Below are 17,219 nucleotides of genomic sequence, written 5' to 3'. Positions count from 1 at the left end.
CCGTTTTCCCCCAAGTCCCAATAAGAGAGGCAATCAAAATGTATATGTGGTCTTACGGACGAGAAGAAATGCCGTAGTAACAATTCTTACGTGCTGTATATGAAGTTCCTGTTTATGTAGTCTTTCCTGTGAAAATAATTTCACTGCCAATTGAAGAGGACAATAAGTAAATTGAGTAAAAAAGTAATGATTGAATTCTTGAAATCTAACTGAATAAAAAATTGAGCCAGAGCACTTTGCTTTTGTACCAGAGTAAAAAAACCAAACTCATGTTCATAAATTGACAATAGACACAAAGACATTATACATGGACATGCACATTCACATTTCACCACTTCCGGGTACTTCTTAATTATTTTTTCACATCAAGTTTGGCAATGACTGCTTAGCTGATAATAAACAGAAACTGTTTTTTTAATCATTATGATTGCTATTATTATCTTATTATAGCTACATGTAAATGTATACCCAGCAGTGAAATGAAAACTCTATATTATGGCCTCAACAGTGTTGGTAATGGTTTGATTCAGGGGCCTTTTATGATTGTAATCACCAGTTGGTTCTCTTGGTCACAGGTCAAAAGTCAAACTCGGGTGTAAATGCTCGCCACCCGGCCGTCGTCGCTGAAGCATGTACATGTACTTGTTCACCGCGCCCAATAAGGCACAAATCAAATAATAGTCATGTCTCGACTGCCACTCCGTAATTATTTTTATTGCACGGAATAAACCTGCCATGAGTCGGGGCTCAGCCTTCCCCGATTCTGAAACAGCAGCCCTTGGAAAAATAAAAAGACACAGAGAGGGGAAGAAAGGTAACAGGTTTATCTCCAGTCTCCCAGATGGAGTGAGTCAGTGGGCTCCCTCCAATTGAAGGTTTTTTTTCCTTCTCTTCTCTGCCGTCTGTCACCTGGCATATAAAGAGCCGGTTTAGTGACATTTATCTTCTCTTTTGCCCCAGGTTCCAGCGTTTCCCATGAATCAAGGCCCGTAATCTCGAGGAAAGGCCAAGTTGGAATTTGCTTTCACTGTAAATACGTAGGGAACCGAGAGTATCGATGGATTAAAGTGCATGAATAATTCTCGGGGCCGGCTGTTTATTTTCATTGCTTCTCGGCCATTTGCCCCAACACTCGAATCTCTTTCCTTCTATCTCTTATTATTTTTCTTCATCCTCTTTTAAGTAGGGATACAAATCGTGCAGATAACATACCAGTGCCATGCATGAAAACGCATGTTATTAATTGCTGTTGTCCTGCCGTATGTCAGTATGTATTGAAATCGATGTTGCCATCATCATGACTGATTGTGGTGAGGTTTAATACAGCAGGGTGACCTGCCACCCGATGTCAGAATCTCTTCATTCCCGTTGCCCATTTTGTGTCATCTGTTGTCAACCAGCAAGGAATAGACCCTCCCCACTCAGGACCTGTTTCACACGGATGTGTCTCTCTACCAGTGGTCCCAGTGCTGGTTCACACCATCAGTAAGGCAGGTTCTGGTGACAGATAGGTACAGGAACTGATACGAGATTTGGATCCCTGTGAAACAGACAGAGCCCCAGTGTACTTCCATTTCCTCCCCATCCATCAATTCCCGTCATCAACCCTGTTAACAGGGCTACATGTAATTCTGCCGATTTCAGTTTTTACACACTCATTCTTTTCTTAATGCAATACTGATAAATGAAGTGCATAGCTACCCTTCCATTGTGTGAGTGTCAGACATATTCATTGGTGAACTCTTTTTTGGTGGAAATAAGGTCATTCAGTATATGGTAAAAATTAGGAGCATGCAATCCGCTCCGAGCGGAACAAAAGAGGGCATGTTATTTGGTATTCACTGCATAGGCGTGCCATGAGGTGCGCAAGTATATACGTGTTTGACACGAAGCACGCTGAGTACGCGTAACTAATTTATTCCAGCGTGTATGGTCTTTGCGCACACGCAGATCGCGTGCAAGAACCCGCTTGTAACCACCTGCCTTTCTTTCGCTGACTGGGGGTGCACTTCAGCTCGGGGCGAATTAGAAGTGATTTTATTCTGTTATTCCTAATGTCAAGAAATTTCAATTTCTCTTAATGTTACATTAAGTACAATATACATGTACATGTACTTACTCCGTATTCAGGCATTCAGTTGATGATTCATTTTTACTTTCTTTTATTTCTCCCTTCCCCCCAGTTTCTAGCCTGAATACGGGCAATTCACAACAGTGCGTCTCCAAGCGTTTGCAACAAGTTGGCCAATCACAACACGTGAAATCCGTCGACCCTTTCCAACACACATTGGGTCGACAGATTTCGCGCATTGTGATTTGCCAACGCGTTGCAAACTCTTGGAGGCACACTATTGTGAATCGCCCGTATTATCAATCAATAGAATATACAAAGAATGAAGAGCTTATTCCCAATGTTTCTTTCCTTTCAGCATTCCCTTCCAGGAACCAGAAATTCATTTGAAAGAGTGGACACGTTTGCAGGATTATCATTTGCATGACACATCCACTGAGCTTGATCAAGTGCAAATGTTTAAATCTCAGTGCATTTATCTGTTTCCAGTGGTGTTAAGTTTTAAGTTTTGATAAACAGTCCAGGAAATAAGGTTTTAACGTGATGAATAACATCACCCACAGAAGTCCATGCAAGGATTTCCTGATCGGTAAATCCATGAAATCCTCCTCCCTTATTTGGTTTTGGTTTCTCCGGCATTCAAGCTCATGGAAGTACATCTGTGTTTAATTTTAGCACATACATAATCCCGAGCACATCAAAAGGATTAAGATGTTTTGTTACATTTCAGGAGTCAATTTCCTAGGGTACCGGTAAGGTAGTTGGGAAAACCAAAATTTGTGATGGCCACATCCAATTAATTGGCTCAGTTGGCTGTGGCGTGAAATTTCACATGGTGTTATGGTAAGTGGCTGGATAGCCACAACCACTTGTCTGTGATTTCAAGCCATATACATGTATAGCCAAGTAATTTGGACACAGCCATTACACACAGATCAAGACGTGCAGAGTCTGGGTACCAACCAGACTGTTAGGCACTGTGACTGGTACTCAGTCTAGTTTTGCTCATTACTATTAACAGTAGGGCATTGATGAGTCCCAGGGAATGCGGCACCGACTAAAACTGATGGGTAGTAGGTTGTCAATTCACTGGTAAATCAAGAGGGAGGGCTACAAGAGTCTATGGCCTACTCCAAATTCCCCTCTCTAAAAAAAAAACCAAAAAAAAACCTGCCCCACATTTTCCACCCCCCCCAAAAATTCAGTTCAGTTACAGGCAGTTCTATGCAAAAGTGAACCTCGGTCGTACTGTTACATCATTAACCCTAACAGTCCTCAATCCTTCACCTGTTGGAGGACTGAGGACCCTAACAGTCCTCAATCCTTCACCTGTTGGAGGACTGAGGACTGTTAAGGTTAAGAGGTTGTGGTAGTACTTACCATTACCTCTCATTTCTACTTTCAGTTTTTGTAACGTGTATATAATTACGAATAATGAGTTCAGTATAACAGTGTGACTTATTTGCACTTTTTGCTTGGAACTGCCCATACATCAAAGCAGTCTTTGCTAGTCACCAGAAAAATGTCTGTCGGAAAATGAAGCACACCTTTTTGTCGATAAAACTGGGGGAAAACTGCAGCAAAGGGATGCCTCCAATGTGATTCATTGTTTGGTTTTTGAGAGCATTGCACAGCAGTGTGGCTTGCAACACTTTACAGAGAATGGCTCGGTGACAAAAGCTGAATGTTAGACTTAAAGTTTCTAATAGCAATCGGAATTCCGCTAGCACTGTGAAGTTGACTATCCAGCAATAGTTTTGTCCATGAGAACCGTAAAAAGTAAACCCTTGCTAAGGCCACTTGGCAGGTGGATATTCACTCCAGGCTACATGTACATGTACAAGTACCTTGCAGCTCAAGAAAAGTGCCAGTCGGCCCAGTCTGATTCAAAGTATTTATAGCATTTGGTGAATGTCAAGCTGTGAAACAGACCATGATAGGGGTGGATGGTCGTAGTTCACCCTGCTTATTTTTTAACCACTCATTCTTTGATAGGAGTCCTTGGTCTTTGTTATTTAAAAAAAAAAAGGTATGTTTGTATTATTCATTGTTAAAAGAAAAACTGTATTGATTGGAAAACTGAATCATTCAGTGATAGGAAAATTATGTTCTCGTCTTACTTTGTCATTTTTTCATCTTCCCATTTTAATGCATTTTTTGTATGTTCTTTTAAGGCCAGGCAAAAAGCAGTTGTGTTTTTATTTCATGGAACATATCACGGTACCGAATGCGTACATGATTATAACCTTTTTGGTTTATATTTTTAGCCTACAATGTTGCCCTCCATACAATGTGTGTGGTTATTAGCACAGTATGTACATGCAGATCCTTCTCATTGGATGCCATCTTTGCAGGAAAACCGTACAAACTGTGTATACAACGTCAACATGGGTGTGTGTTTGCACAGTGTACAAATGTTCTATACCTGAGCGCATGTTGATTGAAATAGCTTTTAAATATAGTTCAGCAGATGTGTGTCACAAAAATCAAAGTAAAAAATGCTGAAAAGCACGTAGCAGTCTGTAGGAAGAGACGCTGTTGGAGAGAGACCTGCATATCCTCACCACTTTCAGAAAGAGACAAAAGTCTCGCTGCAGTGTAAAAACTACTCTAGGTTTTGAGAAAATCGCATCTGAAGCTGGTGTCTTTTGTAACTGTCTCTAGTATATACATTCAAGAAAGAAGGGTTGTTCAATGATACAAAATACAAAATAATATTTATAGAAATCAATTAGATTTGTTGATTTTGTAAACAATACTTTTGTCTGTTCATGAAAATGCTAAAATTTGTGTGAATTTTGTCTCTTATGAAAACGGCATGCACAGTACATGCTTTTGCAATAGCATGTGCCAGGTGCAAAATGTTACATCTGTGTGCATTTCTGGAGTCAACTTTGTCTCTTCGTGAAAACGGTAATACAAGTTTTTATTTATTTATTTATTTATTCACCACATCCAACAGCAGAAGAACTGCCACTTACAGGAATGGTATCAATTAACAAAAGTATTAAAAAGACTAATTACAATTAAATACTTAAATTACTAAAAATTACAAATTATGCATACATAAATAAAGCATTCGCAAACAATAAAAAATAAAACAAGGTGGTTTTGACCTTTATTGCAAATGCTAGACCTGTGGAAGACAAGTTTGTCTCCTCTTAAAAATGACATGTGGTTTAGATTAACTTTGCCCTGTGGAGATCATCGTGATTTGTCTGATTTCAGTAGATTTGGTTTTAAAGTAATGGTTACACGAGGTTCTAGGCCTCACATAGACCAGTTGATTTTAAAAACAAAGAACCAGGAATTTGGAGCCACTTTGTCTCTTCTGAAAGATTCTTATGAAATGTTCACAGATTGAGTGGTTGAGGACTGGCAGAATGCCCCATGTTGAAAACAGATGGTTTATTTATTTATTTCAACCACATCCAACAGCGACCAAATCGCAAATTACAGGATGGTATATGAAAATTAATTAATATAAGACATTTAATTAACAAATAAATAATTAACACCAAAAATTCCAAAATAAAAAAAAAGACATTACAATTAAATAATACAATTAAATTGCATAGAAAGCGCAAAAGATGCACATTCATAATATATTTCACATAAAATTGGATTCATTACAGTAGATGAAACTGCGTGGTAGAGCTGCTTACGAAAACTTCCCAGGCTTGCAAAACCGAACACATCACACCTCCCGTGGAGTCGGTTGTAGGTCGAGGAGATTCTGGAGACAAAGCCACGCTTTATGACCTCAACACGACTCCATGGGACATGTAAGATGTGCTCGTTAGCAAGCCATGTCCGTCTGGTAGGTACATGTAAAGCTAAATGGATTAGTATCGGTGACATTGAGAAGATTGTGAAAGTGTTTGTACACAACACACAAGAACAAGTCAGTTATTTCAAGCCATCTTTCTAGAAATGAATTTAAAAACTGTAAAAGAATCACAAAGATCAAGTGCTGGGTCAGCTTCATGACTTTTAATGATTAATGTGTTAAAATAAAAAAGATATGTGTCTAGTTGGGTAAAGTACATGTAATTGGAAACACGCCTGTGGGGGTTTGCTTATCTTCTTGGTGAAGTGAAATACAATGATAGAACAAATAAAGAAACACCCATACAGTAGGGATACTTTAAAAACACACATGCAGATTAATATCTCACTTTGGAGTCATCCACACACCTGTTTGTAATTTCTCTACAGCTGGCTTGCAGGGCCCCACATTCTGTCTTTTCCTGTCCCAGCAAGGCAAAGAAAAATTGAAACGTGAAGTCAAGGAACCTGTGATGTGTAGTTATTCCTGATGTGAACAACAACCATTCGTCATTTCCCCCCCACACTCTGTCCTTTCAGATCAAGTTAGATTGCCTCAGAAATTGACGTGACTTGTGGCTTTGAAAGCATGTACATGTACTTACAACAGTGCATTGACAGCTCAAGTAAAAATAAAGCTTTGAAATGTGTGTGTAAGCTGACATTTCATCCACGTTTAATGTCTTCAAGAGCAAGATTGCTCTTGAAGATATTAAACGTGGATGAAACGTTGACAGTTACCATATGAAGACATTATGAAGCCCAGTGGAAGTTGTTTGAAGGGGGACCAGGAGCAGGCAACTTGTAATCCAGTTGGGACATGTGAAAGTCAGTCATCCGAGCAGTCATTATGCCCAATACACTCACGTTTTCAGGTACCTGTATTAGAAAGTAAGTTGCTTAAGTAACTTACATGTAGTGAGAAAGGCATTCATGAAGCGTCATTCTGAGAACAATGATTTTCATTTTAGCATTGCATCTGGGATGTGGGTTTGAATCCCACTTGAGCAAGCTTGCAATTTTTGGGCAATTCTTTGGTCCCATTTACTGTGGTATTATGGTGTAAAGAAACACCTGGTATAAAATTTTGGAGAACAGTTTTGAAAGAGCTGAGAGGGGGATACAGAGGGGGATACACTATATAATTTCACCAGTCGGGATGGTTAGATTGGCCAAACAAGGCTATTCATGCATGTGGTTTTGGTGTTCACAGCAAATCCATTGTCAATCCATTCAGTGCCAACCTGTGATTTCCAATTACCCTGACAGTTTTACTAAAGCCTTCGGGAAGACTGCTGTGAGTTGTATGTCCCAGCACTTGCACTGGCCAGCGCTGGGAATTAAACGAGGGTATTTGGAGCACGCAGTTTATTACAGTCCAGGAGATTGCCGCAGCACAAGCACACACAGGGTATGTGTATTGGAAGGCTTGGATCTTGCCCTGTGGTCTGTTCATGCTCCGTAAGGTGCACTCAGAGAAAGCAGATTGAACTCCAGTTTGTGAGGCGCGGCAGATGGAACCACGACTAGGATCGAATGTTAACACTGGGGGAAGGGAATGAAATTGAAGTTTCAAAGGCGTCGTCGTCGACTGTGAGGTACATGTATGTGCGTGGGACTGATGTGTCATCGGAGCCATTACAGTTGGCTGCGGGAGCCGGAGGATGGAGGAGATGACCCAGATGCATTGAACATCTTGAGCTCGGGAGAACGATCCCCTCTTGCAGACCTGGCCGATTTTCTGATTGAGTTGGGTCCTTTAGTCATTGTAACTGCATACCTCCGTTGCATTTTGATAGCCCGCATGGTGGTCATTTTCGCAATCATCTACAATTTAAAAAAAAAAAAGAGTCCTTGGGCACATATGCATCTCTCGAAACAGACTGGTCACAATGAGGAGACATGTTGGGTGATTCCTCACCCTCCCATCACTGAGGAAGAGTTCATCAAACCAGCTTTTGTCACCGTGCACTTGATTGAACGGATGTTTGCAATCGTGATCTGGGAGTCTTTTGTTACACGAGAGCCTGGGCCTGCAGACCATATGTGTCTCTTACAGATACTTCAGATTTCAACAGCAAGCCCAGGGTTGAACTCAAAAGTGGCTGCGCGCGTGGTGGCGGTTACTCATGCTTGCAGTATCAATCAATCAATCAGAACCAAATTCCTGGTTGGCCATCACTGAGCAATTAAGGCAGTTCATGTACCATTTATCTTGCTCAATACAAAACACACTGGGCACACAGCACAGATTGAATCCCTTTTTTTCTTATTGTGCCATTAAAGGAGCAACCCCTTGTTTTGCAGGATGGGTTTGTTTAGGAAGAATGAAAGACAAAACTATCGAACTAAGGCCAGATGAGGGAGCTTTGTCAGTCATTGCTGTGCACGTTGATTGGCATTTTGACCTGAGCTTGATGAACATGTATATTTTATCAGCGCGCACATCTTTTTGGCAGATATGAAATCACAGTTTCACATTCAGTTAATGATGTGCATCGGATTGGTTTGACCAGGCCAAACCGATCCAAACATTAAAACCATAAACTGAAACCGATCTGAACTCTCTAAACTGACCCGACCCAACCCGACAAGAAATCACGGAAAAACTGACCCGAACTGACAAAAATATAACCGAATCCTAAAAATCCGAACATCTAGTTAGGGCTAGTCAGTAATCATCCTTTCTTCCATACAAATTGTATCCATTTTGTGCCTGAACTTATGCCAGTATTATATAAATATATGTATGAATATACTTGTCAGATGTACCGGCAGTTGTATTGTCCTGTGTCCTGACGAGGTGACCTGTGCTATAAAGGTCCTGCAAGTCTGCAAACCATGCACATTGTTTGGTATTGCAACTGCCTATTTGCACATTTCACGATTTTTCATCGTATGCATGCAAGCATCCCGGGTACCAGGAAATATAAAGAGATGGCTGTTTTCTGAAATAACCTTTTCAAAAAGTTTGAACAGCTAAGTATTTTCAGATGTTTGTGCATTCAAACTTTTGTTTGAACAAGATTTGTAATCTTCTCTCCAATTGCACGAAACAAAATATGTACACAGTATGCAGAATTGGTTACTACATTTGGTTACTACATTCCCTGCCGTGTTTTTTCTGAAAGAATCGTCCAGTCTTGTGAAAATGCGTAGTTGGCTGAACTGGTTTGAATTGTGCGTGCGGCTGTGCGCGACCACGTTTCCAGTGTAGTCAGAATAGTACATGCAGTACAGTTCATGTTTGCTTTTTTATTTTGATGTGCTGCATCTACAAACATATAAATTTGGCTATGTGATCTGAAGCTCTTAAAAGTAAAATCGTCACTTGAATTTCCCGGTTCAGTTTTTCGATTATTTTTGGTTAGTTTCGTTTTTTTTTTAATATAAAGCTTAACCGACCCGCAAACCACCCACACAAAACCAAAACCAACCTGATCCAACTGAAATGTTGGAAAAAATCGACCCGGTCTGAAGTCGGTTTTGAGTCGGGTTCAGTTTGGGATCGGTTTTGCATAACATTACATACAGTCATACCATTAATTGACTCTTTGGGGATGGAAGAAAACACCTTGATAGTAGAGCAAGCTTGTTGGCCTCTAGACCAAGAGTCAATGTTTACCTGAAGGTGGAATATATGTTTACAGAAGTACACATATTTTTTGTTACATGTATGGTATGTTGTGTTTTTTTCCCCCATTATCAGAGTGTAAATGGAATGTGACTTCATCTGTTCATTAGGCTGTACACCAACTGCCAATTATGCCCCCTAATGAGTGTGAGTGGTATCAGTTACAGTCATGTCAATTTAAAGAGGTATTTAATCTGATTAATGTGGTTTATTATTCTCTATCCAAGGGGGGGTAGTATGGTGAACTGATGACTGATTTGGTATGCTGCTCTTCAGTTGTTCATTCTTGTGGTCAGTGATTAATTGCAACTCCTAGGCAGTGTTGACAGACGGCCTGTGGTTTTATGCATTGTATTCAACATGGTGGTTAGTTGTGAACTGCTGTTGCCCTATCTTTCACGTTTCCTGCATAATCTCCCTCTCTGAAGTGATGGCCTCCACAACTGCTCTTATATGTGGCATTGGCTTTTATCTTTTCCAGGAAATGCTTCACACTTCAGTTTTTCTGAAACTTGCTGTTTGAGCCAGCCGGCCCGTGTCGTCCTAAATCTCAGTAGCCTCTACGCAAAACCTGTATTTGTCTTCACTGCGCTTGCGGATTGGGTAAGTACATTAATATGTACCCTGTGTAACACGATGTTGTCGTGATTCATCCTCACTTGCTTTGTTCCTGTCCCCCAGGTTTCACTCTCGGCCAGATTGGAATGTTTCTCTACATGTGCGTTTATTCCATTGTCTTTCATTTCACAATTGTATCCCTTGCAGAGGTCTATCATGTTACAATTTTGTTTTGAATCAAATGATAAAATATAATGCGTCCCGAGAAAGTTTCATGCATAGATTTTTACTTTCAGAACCATCAGTGTATATGGTACAGGTCACAGGGCTAAATTTCCTGGTAGGGTCTGGTGTACAACAATGCTTATCTTTATGTGAGCACTGATTCAGTTTTGATCTTTGTGGTGTTCGGTTTCTATTCTCAAGCTATTGTTTATTGTAGGATTATGTAATTTTTTTTACCTGTTCCTGGGTCAGTGACATTCTACAGAAACAGTAGGAAACATGATCCCCTTCTTGTAAGGCCTTTGATATTCAATATTAGAAAGTTCAGCATGTATGTGGCCTTTTTTTATTACGTTTATGTCAGTGGTGTAGTCACGGGGGAGCCTGGGGGACACGTGCCCCCTCCCACAAATTTCCAGTCCCCCCCCCAGGTTCCCCCACTAAAAACAACGGATGAATGGATATTGAACAATGCCGATGAAAACTTGCCCCCAAAAGCAACACCACTGAAAGCTGGTGCCCCCCCATAAGATACTGGTCCCCCCCCAGTAAAATCCTAGTTACACCACTGGGACTTTTTATAAAAAATTACACAGTAGGTCTATTGGCTCCTAACTGGAACAAGAAAACGATGGTCATTTTGGTGAAAACTCATCACGTAGGTAAGCAAATTTATGCACATTTGGTGCACGGTGCTTTGAGTTGGAATGCATAGTCTTCGCATGTCTGCCGAGTGTGTGGATGAACCGAGTTGAAAAACTTCCCACCGGCCTGTCTCTTCCTTGTCAGTGAGGGCGCACTTCAACTCAGGGCGGATGTACATGTACACATATTGCGTTCCTTTCTTTGCATATGAGATTCATTCTTTGACTCTTCGCCCATGATGGGCTGATTTCATCGGCTTGAAATGACCCAGTGGTACCATAGTCAGAAACTTTTGTCTCTGGGCCAAATGCATCATAGATTGCTCCATCATAGATTGCTGTTCTCCACCTCTGGTTTATCGATCCTCACCAATCAAGTGTCCGTAATAACTGTTGACCCATTTTGGACCTTACAAGCATTGATCTTACCATGGGATTCCAAAACAAGTTGGTAATATTCAGCAAAAGCATCAAGTTTAGCAAAAGCATAGACTTTCACCCAGGAATTTCAGCCGGTACCCCCGTGTGAATGATTGTACATGTAGTGAACAATCCCAAAAGACCTTAATGCAAAAGAAGCAAGACTCTGAACCTTTGTTTTATAGCAGTCTTTTGTTCTCAATGACACAAACCAACCTTTGTTCAGTAACCTGACATCAGTGAATCCCTGTGTCTTTCAATTTAATGAGTTACAGTAGCTGAATGCTGTAATTTGCATTCACCGGTGTATTATGCAAATCCAAATTTGAATTTTTATCAAGCTTGACTCAAGTTTACCCCGTTTCACTTTCATATTTAACTTTCGAAGAGTGGAGCAAATGCTATTCAGTGTTATAAAATAATCGTTGAGCGATCAATCCAGTCGAACAAAAGCCGTTATCTGTGTTGATTGAAGAATTGTTGCAAGACAGGTATTTTTCTTTCTCTAAACCTTGGAACACATTTACTTCTTTCAAGTTTGTTTGTTTTTTTTTTCAGAATATTTCTAAGTGCAACTGGCACGAACCTGTGGAGTTGCCCCTGTGCACTCTCTGTTTCGGTTTCTGTCACTGCTAACAGTCTTGCTGTGTTTGAAAAACCATGCCAGCCTTTATGTCAACATTTACCCATCGGGGCCACAACAGACATCCTGTTTGCTTTTTTCTTTTTCTCATGCTGCATTTTGTCATGTCAACCTCACCGAAATTGAAAAATTATTTTACGGCGCACAGATGGAACACGCTCAAACGGTGAAGCGATGGGGCAAGACCCCCCCCCTTGCATCATTGAATACTCAGTGTGTATGTGTTCGGATACCGGATGTACTGGTGGGTGGTTCATCATGATGGCATATTCCAGTCTGCATGGGGGGGAGGGGGAGAGAATTGGAGGGGCAGAAATCAATGGAGTAACTGCTTCAAGTCTCCCTTTAAAGGAGTTATTGGTGACAAGTTGACATCCTGATCTCCAACCCTTCCTCCCCAAAACAGCAACAGGGCAGGACTCACATGAGTGATGGATACCTACTCGAATACCACACATACATACGTGTGGGACTAATTTGTTGTCTGCAAAAATAATATGGATGATGGTAAATGGAGCCCCGTACACATATTGTGCGGTTTAACACCCAGTTGGGGCTGGTGTCTGTGCAGGGCTGATCAGCCAATAATCACACAAAATGCTTGTTGGCTACAACAGGTTCTTAATTGTCCAGTCCTGGAGTTTTGACTGAGCAGATTTTTTTCTCAGCACATGTAGGCCAGGTGCACGTGTGCACAGTTGAGCAATGCGTTCTTGCAGTTCTTGAAGTTTGTAGGAATGGCATTAACTGCTCTCTTACAGTCGAGAATCCTTTTGGGGGGGGGGTTTCACCTGCCAGGGATAAGAGCTTGTGCAGAAAGTGTGAATGTGCATGTACAATGTATGAGGTGGTCCTGTTTGTCCATCTGTTGGCCTTCACAGAGGTTTATCTGTCTGATTAGCTTTGTGTCAGTCCAGTGGATCTGTCTGTTGCTGCGTGGCACACCTTTGGAGCTCGTTGAAAATGACTGTACGAGCCCTGAACTGGACCAAGAGAAGACCCAATTTTCCTAGCAATGCTAGAGCTATGTTCAGAGAGAAGAGGAGTGTCGGGCTTTACATTTTGGAAACAGAATGGCTTCTCGTTATGAGTACAGCAGAGCATGCAGCTACGTGTATTGTGTGCCAACTGTCCATGTGCACTGGCACCTATACCAGCCAGTTTGTTTCCATCAATGGTGACACTCATGTGGCAATTCTCTCTATACACGGCTCTGAGCAATGCAGGCTCCTTTGGTGGGAACTGTACTTAACCTGGTTCACTAACAAATACGAAATGCACACGTTACGGTCGCATTGCTACCGAAAAATGAGCCCTTCTCACCAACATGGCTCTTTTCAATTGATAAAGGGGTGCTTCTGCTCAAGGTGGATACGTGTATATGTGCAACTCAAGCCTCGTGCCTAAGTTTTTTTTTTAACTAGCCCACAGGCTAGTTAAAAGGATTATGAATAAATTTAGTGCAAACGCGTGCCTCGCTAGTCTTGTATACGTGCGCAATCCACACTGCAACCAATATCCAACCAATCATAGCGGCGCATTCATATCTACCTATTCATATCTACTCTCATTCGGAGTCCAGCAGTATGAATCTGATTCCATAACGCAAACATATGCTGGCATTGGGTCAGGGAGCCGACTGTGATGACCCGTACATTGAACGTTGGTCATGCATATGCATAATGCAGTGCATTCATTGTTCACACGTACATGTGCGGTGCGTACGATATACATCCATACAGAAGCGCAAGCATGGCGTATAGGTAACTTACATACATGCATGTACATATACCATACGCTACATGCACAGTGTACAGTCAGCTCGACGGCGCAGCGTGTGTGCTGCAGGCACCGCATACCGCTGTCTACTTTTTACGAGTCCGCCGGGCTAGTTAAGTGGTGCATTTTACTAGCCTGTGGCTGTTTTTACTAGACAATGACCGTGGGGCCAGTGCTAAGGTCGAGCCCTGCAACTAATACTAACTTACTGGTACTGCTGTACATGACTAGCTTGAAAATGGCTGTATCATGGTTTTAGCCTGATGCCATCCTCCAAAACACCCATCTGATTTGCGCAATATCACAGGCTAACAACTGTTTCCTCTGATAAGCAAATCTTCTTGTTTCTTTAATTCTCGTGTATATTTATGCTATTGTAGATTGAAAAATTATGAACAAAATCTCGTATAGTTTGGAATTTCTTTGGTTTTTTTTGTGTGTGTTCAAGATTTCCCAGTCATTTACCTACAGTGTAGTCTTAGAATCACTCCAAGCAATGCTTTGTTCTCCCACTTTCCATCTGAGCAGTTCCTTCATTTCACAAATAACTATCCGGGAAATGCGTACCATCTATCCAAAATACTATTGAGAATTGCCATACATTAATCTGTTTGGCCTATGTTATAATGGGGCTCATAGCCTTATCCCCCAAGAAGAAAAAGCCTTTTGAAGGAGTTGATTTATTTTCTAGAGCACAGCGTTGTTGGGAGCCACTCTCCATTTGTCCATAGGATTGCCAACAAGTTGACATTTTACCCAGGAACCACCCTTCGTCTGCTTAGTGCTCACACAGCCACACAGTCCAAATCCTCCCGTACCATAGTTGTGGGGACATACACGCCTTCAATCGTGGACTCCCTATTGTTCCTCTTTTGTTCACACTTTAACTTTTTCGGAAGACCTCCCATATGTTTTGTACACTTTTTCCCAACCGTAGACTCTTCAGCAACCGTGGACCCTATTGTCCCCTGTTGTTATAGGTCCACGATTGAAGGCGTTTACAAAATTACACACTCATTCATACACACTGCTCATCTCCCTCGACGTAGCACTTTTTTCTATTCTGAAAAAAAAATGCTTGCTCAAAATTAAAAAATAAATGGTGATGTCAGCGGGGGAAGTGCGTGTATGATCAATCTATTTGTGCAGTGGGTGAAGGATAAATGGTCCATTAGTTCTCTCAATCTTCCAATCAATAGCACATACACTGTGACCACAGAGCTTTAATTAATGTCATGTATACTGTGCATGTACATGCCAATACGCTAGTTGTGTGTTTATTTGATACATGTATTGTACATGCACCCCATCCAGCTATGTGTACATGTACATGTTATTCAACTTTGCATACAATGTACGTAGGATCTATACACGTGTGCATACATGTTGTTGGGTACACCTGTTGCGTGGTGTCAAAAAAAAATGGTGTAAACTTGTGGTGAGGTTGCACATGAATCAGTCATCCAGGTGTATGTTAACTAAAAACAGAAAGTATTTTAAGTTCGGCAAATCCTAACACTGTGAACATTGCCTCCCCATTCTGGGCAGTCACAGTCCCATCGTAACAAACTGTGCACCCGGGGTTGTGGCTGTGCACAAATGTACATGTACGTGTACATGTACATATACAAACACGCACGTAATGCATGGTTCAATCAAAGAGCAAGGAATTAATCCAGTGTTGGCCCAGCTCCAGCCAAGCCTTCTTTCTTGTCTTTCATTCTGTTTGAACATTCTTGTGCTTGCTATGCCACCCTCCAATAGAGCAATCACCCTGCTTGCTCCCCATTTTAGCCTGACATACTCATATTTACCCACAGCGGGTTTATCCACAGTGTACACCTACCTCATGCATGGGCAAAGCCTCCTTGGTACCAGGGCATTTGTGCAAATTGGTACCATCAGAAAAGGGAAAGGAACTCAACCTTGCAAACCAGCAAAAAAACAGTTGGCCTGAGGTTTAAAGGGACATGCCCCCCACTCAGCCCTCTGCATCTCAGAAACGAATCGATTTTGGACTAATTTTTAAATTTCCTTCTCACAGAGTGGCGGTCTGTGAGCCAAATGAGGTCAGTGGACCAACAAGCTAAAAGGAATGTGATTGAAAATTCGCAGAAAAATTTAAATGAAAACGCATGTCACAGCACAATCATGCAAATGAATTTCTCTCAGTCTGAAAACAATTTAATGGAACATATGGCAAAACACTGAGGCAGTGAAGTTTTATTACTTGAATTATGTTCGACATGTTATTACTTGAATTGATAATCAACATTTCATTGAATTGGACCAACAAGTTAAAAGGAATGTGATTGAAAATTCGCAGAAAAATTTAAATGAAAACGCATGTCACAGCACAATCATGCAAATGAATTTCTCTCAGTCTGAAAACAATTTAATGGAACATATGGCAAAACACTGAGGCAGTGAAGTTTTATTACTTGAATTATGTTCGACATGTTATTACTTGAATTGATAATCAACATTTCATTGAATTGTTTTTCAACAAAAGATGAAGTATCATTAATTATTTCCAGCTGTACAAAACTATGAATTTGATAGCCAGAAACAGGATGAATGTCGAGTAGTGTATTTGTACAGTTATGTTCATGTGCCGCACATGGACGATCTTATGTGTAAATGAGCAGAAGTTCTGCATGATCTTGAGAAACCGAAATAAACCCCTTTGAGTTGAACTTGGAATGTTAACTGGCGTCCGAACACTTGGATCATTTTAATTTTTCAACAGACCTCCCCTGGCGAGCCACTGTTTCAGATAAGACACTGTCTGAATGCAGTCACAGTTGTACATGTACATGTCGCTAGTTGACTGATTCCAATTTATTTCCTGAAGATATACCGGTATGTCTGTTGTGACCGCAATCATGTTCGGGGGGGGTCACAGAATACAGTGTCAGTGGCTGTTAATTGTGCTTTGAGGATCCCCCCCAAAAAAGCCTCATTTTTCAACCAACCAATAAGGAAAGAACCACACAGACGACTTTAGTATTTAAACCGAATTATTTTGCTCACCGTTGGTAATTAGCTGCTTCTTAAAAAGTTATTCTGTAATATGCTGTATGGTCAAGAATACATTATAACTTCACCACCTTATTTTTTATTTTTTGTTTTGATGATTTAAGAACGTATTGAAAAACCTTTTGCAGTCCCTCAAACCATGCTCAAACAGTTAACTTCCATAAGCTACAGTGCATGTACATGTACCACAGTGTGTGTACAGTTGTATTTAACTTTGTATGCAGGTATAGGGACAAGCTCCTTTAAACATGCCATCCCAAGCACTCCAGTGAAATAACAGGATATGATGAAGCACATGTGTGTACACAGCCTCGTTAGTACATGGCGGGGCACACTGATGTCAAATAGGACTGCTCCTACCAGACAGCATTCGTACGT

General features: G+C 41.0%; 1 protein-coding gene and 1 long non-coding RNA gene across 5 annotated transcripts in view; one reads left to right on the top strand and one right to left on the bottom strand.

Moving 5' to 3' along the window:
- Positions 1–17,219, top strand: part of LOC110981100 (uncharacterized) — a 131,745-nt gene that overhangs the window by 65,341 nt on the left and 49,185 nt on the right. For all 4 annotated transcript variants that reach the window (XM_087137298.1, XM_087137299.1, XM_022238344.2 and 1 more), the window contains one exon: positions 10,015–10,136. The gene's annotated coding sequence lies outside the window, so the exon portion shown is untranslated. The remainder of the gene's footprint in view (positions 1–10,014; positions 10,137–17,219) is intronic.
- Positions 5,465–15,731, bottom strand: LOC147799069 (uncharacterized). The gene is made up of 2 exons (XR_015425383.1): positions 15,649–15,731; positions 5,465–7,726 (listed from the first exon to the last, which is right to left on the bottom strand). It is a non-coding gene; the product is annotated as an uncharacterized LOC147799069 (long non-coding RNA).

This window comes from Acanthaster planci, linkage group LG05, assembly GCF_054643075.1.
Source record: "Acanthaster planci isolate LZ-2023a linkage group LG05, COTS_SCS, whole genome shotgun sequence".
NCBI classification, from domain to species: Eukaryota; Metazoa; Echinodermata; class Asteroidea; order Valvatida; family Acanthasteridae; genus Acanthaster; species Acanthaster planci.
Note: the sequence above shows the minus strand (reverse complement) of the source record. Positions and strands in the feature narration are given on the sequence as shown.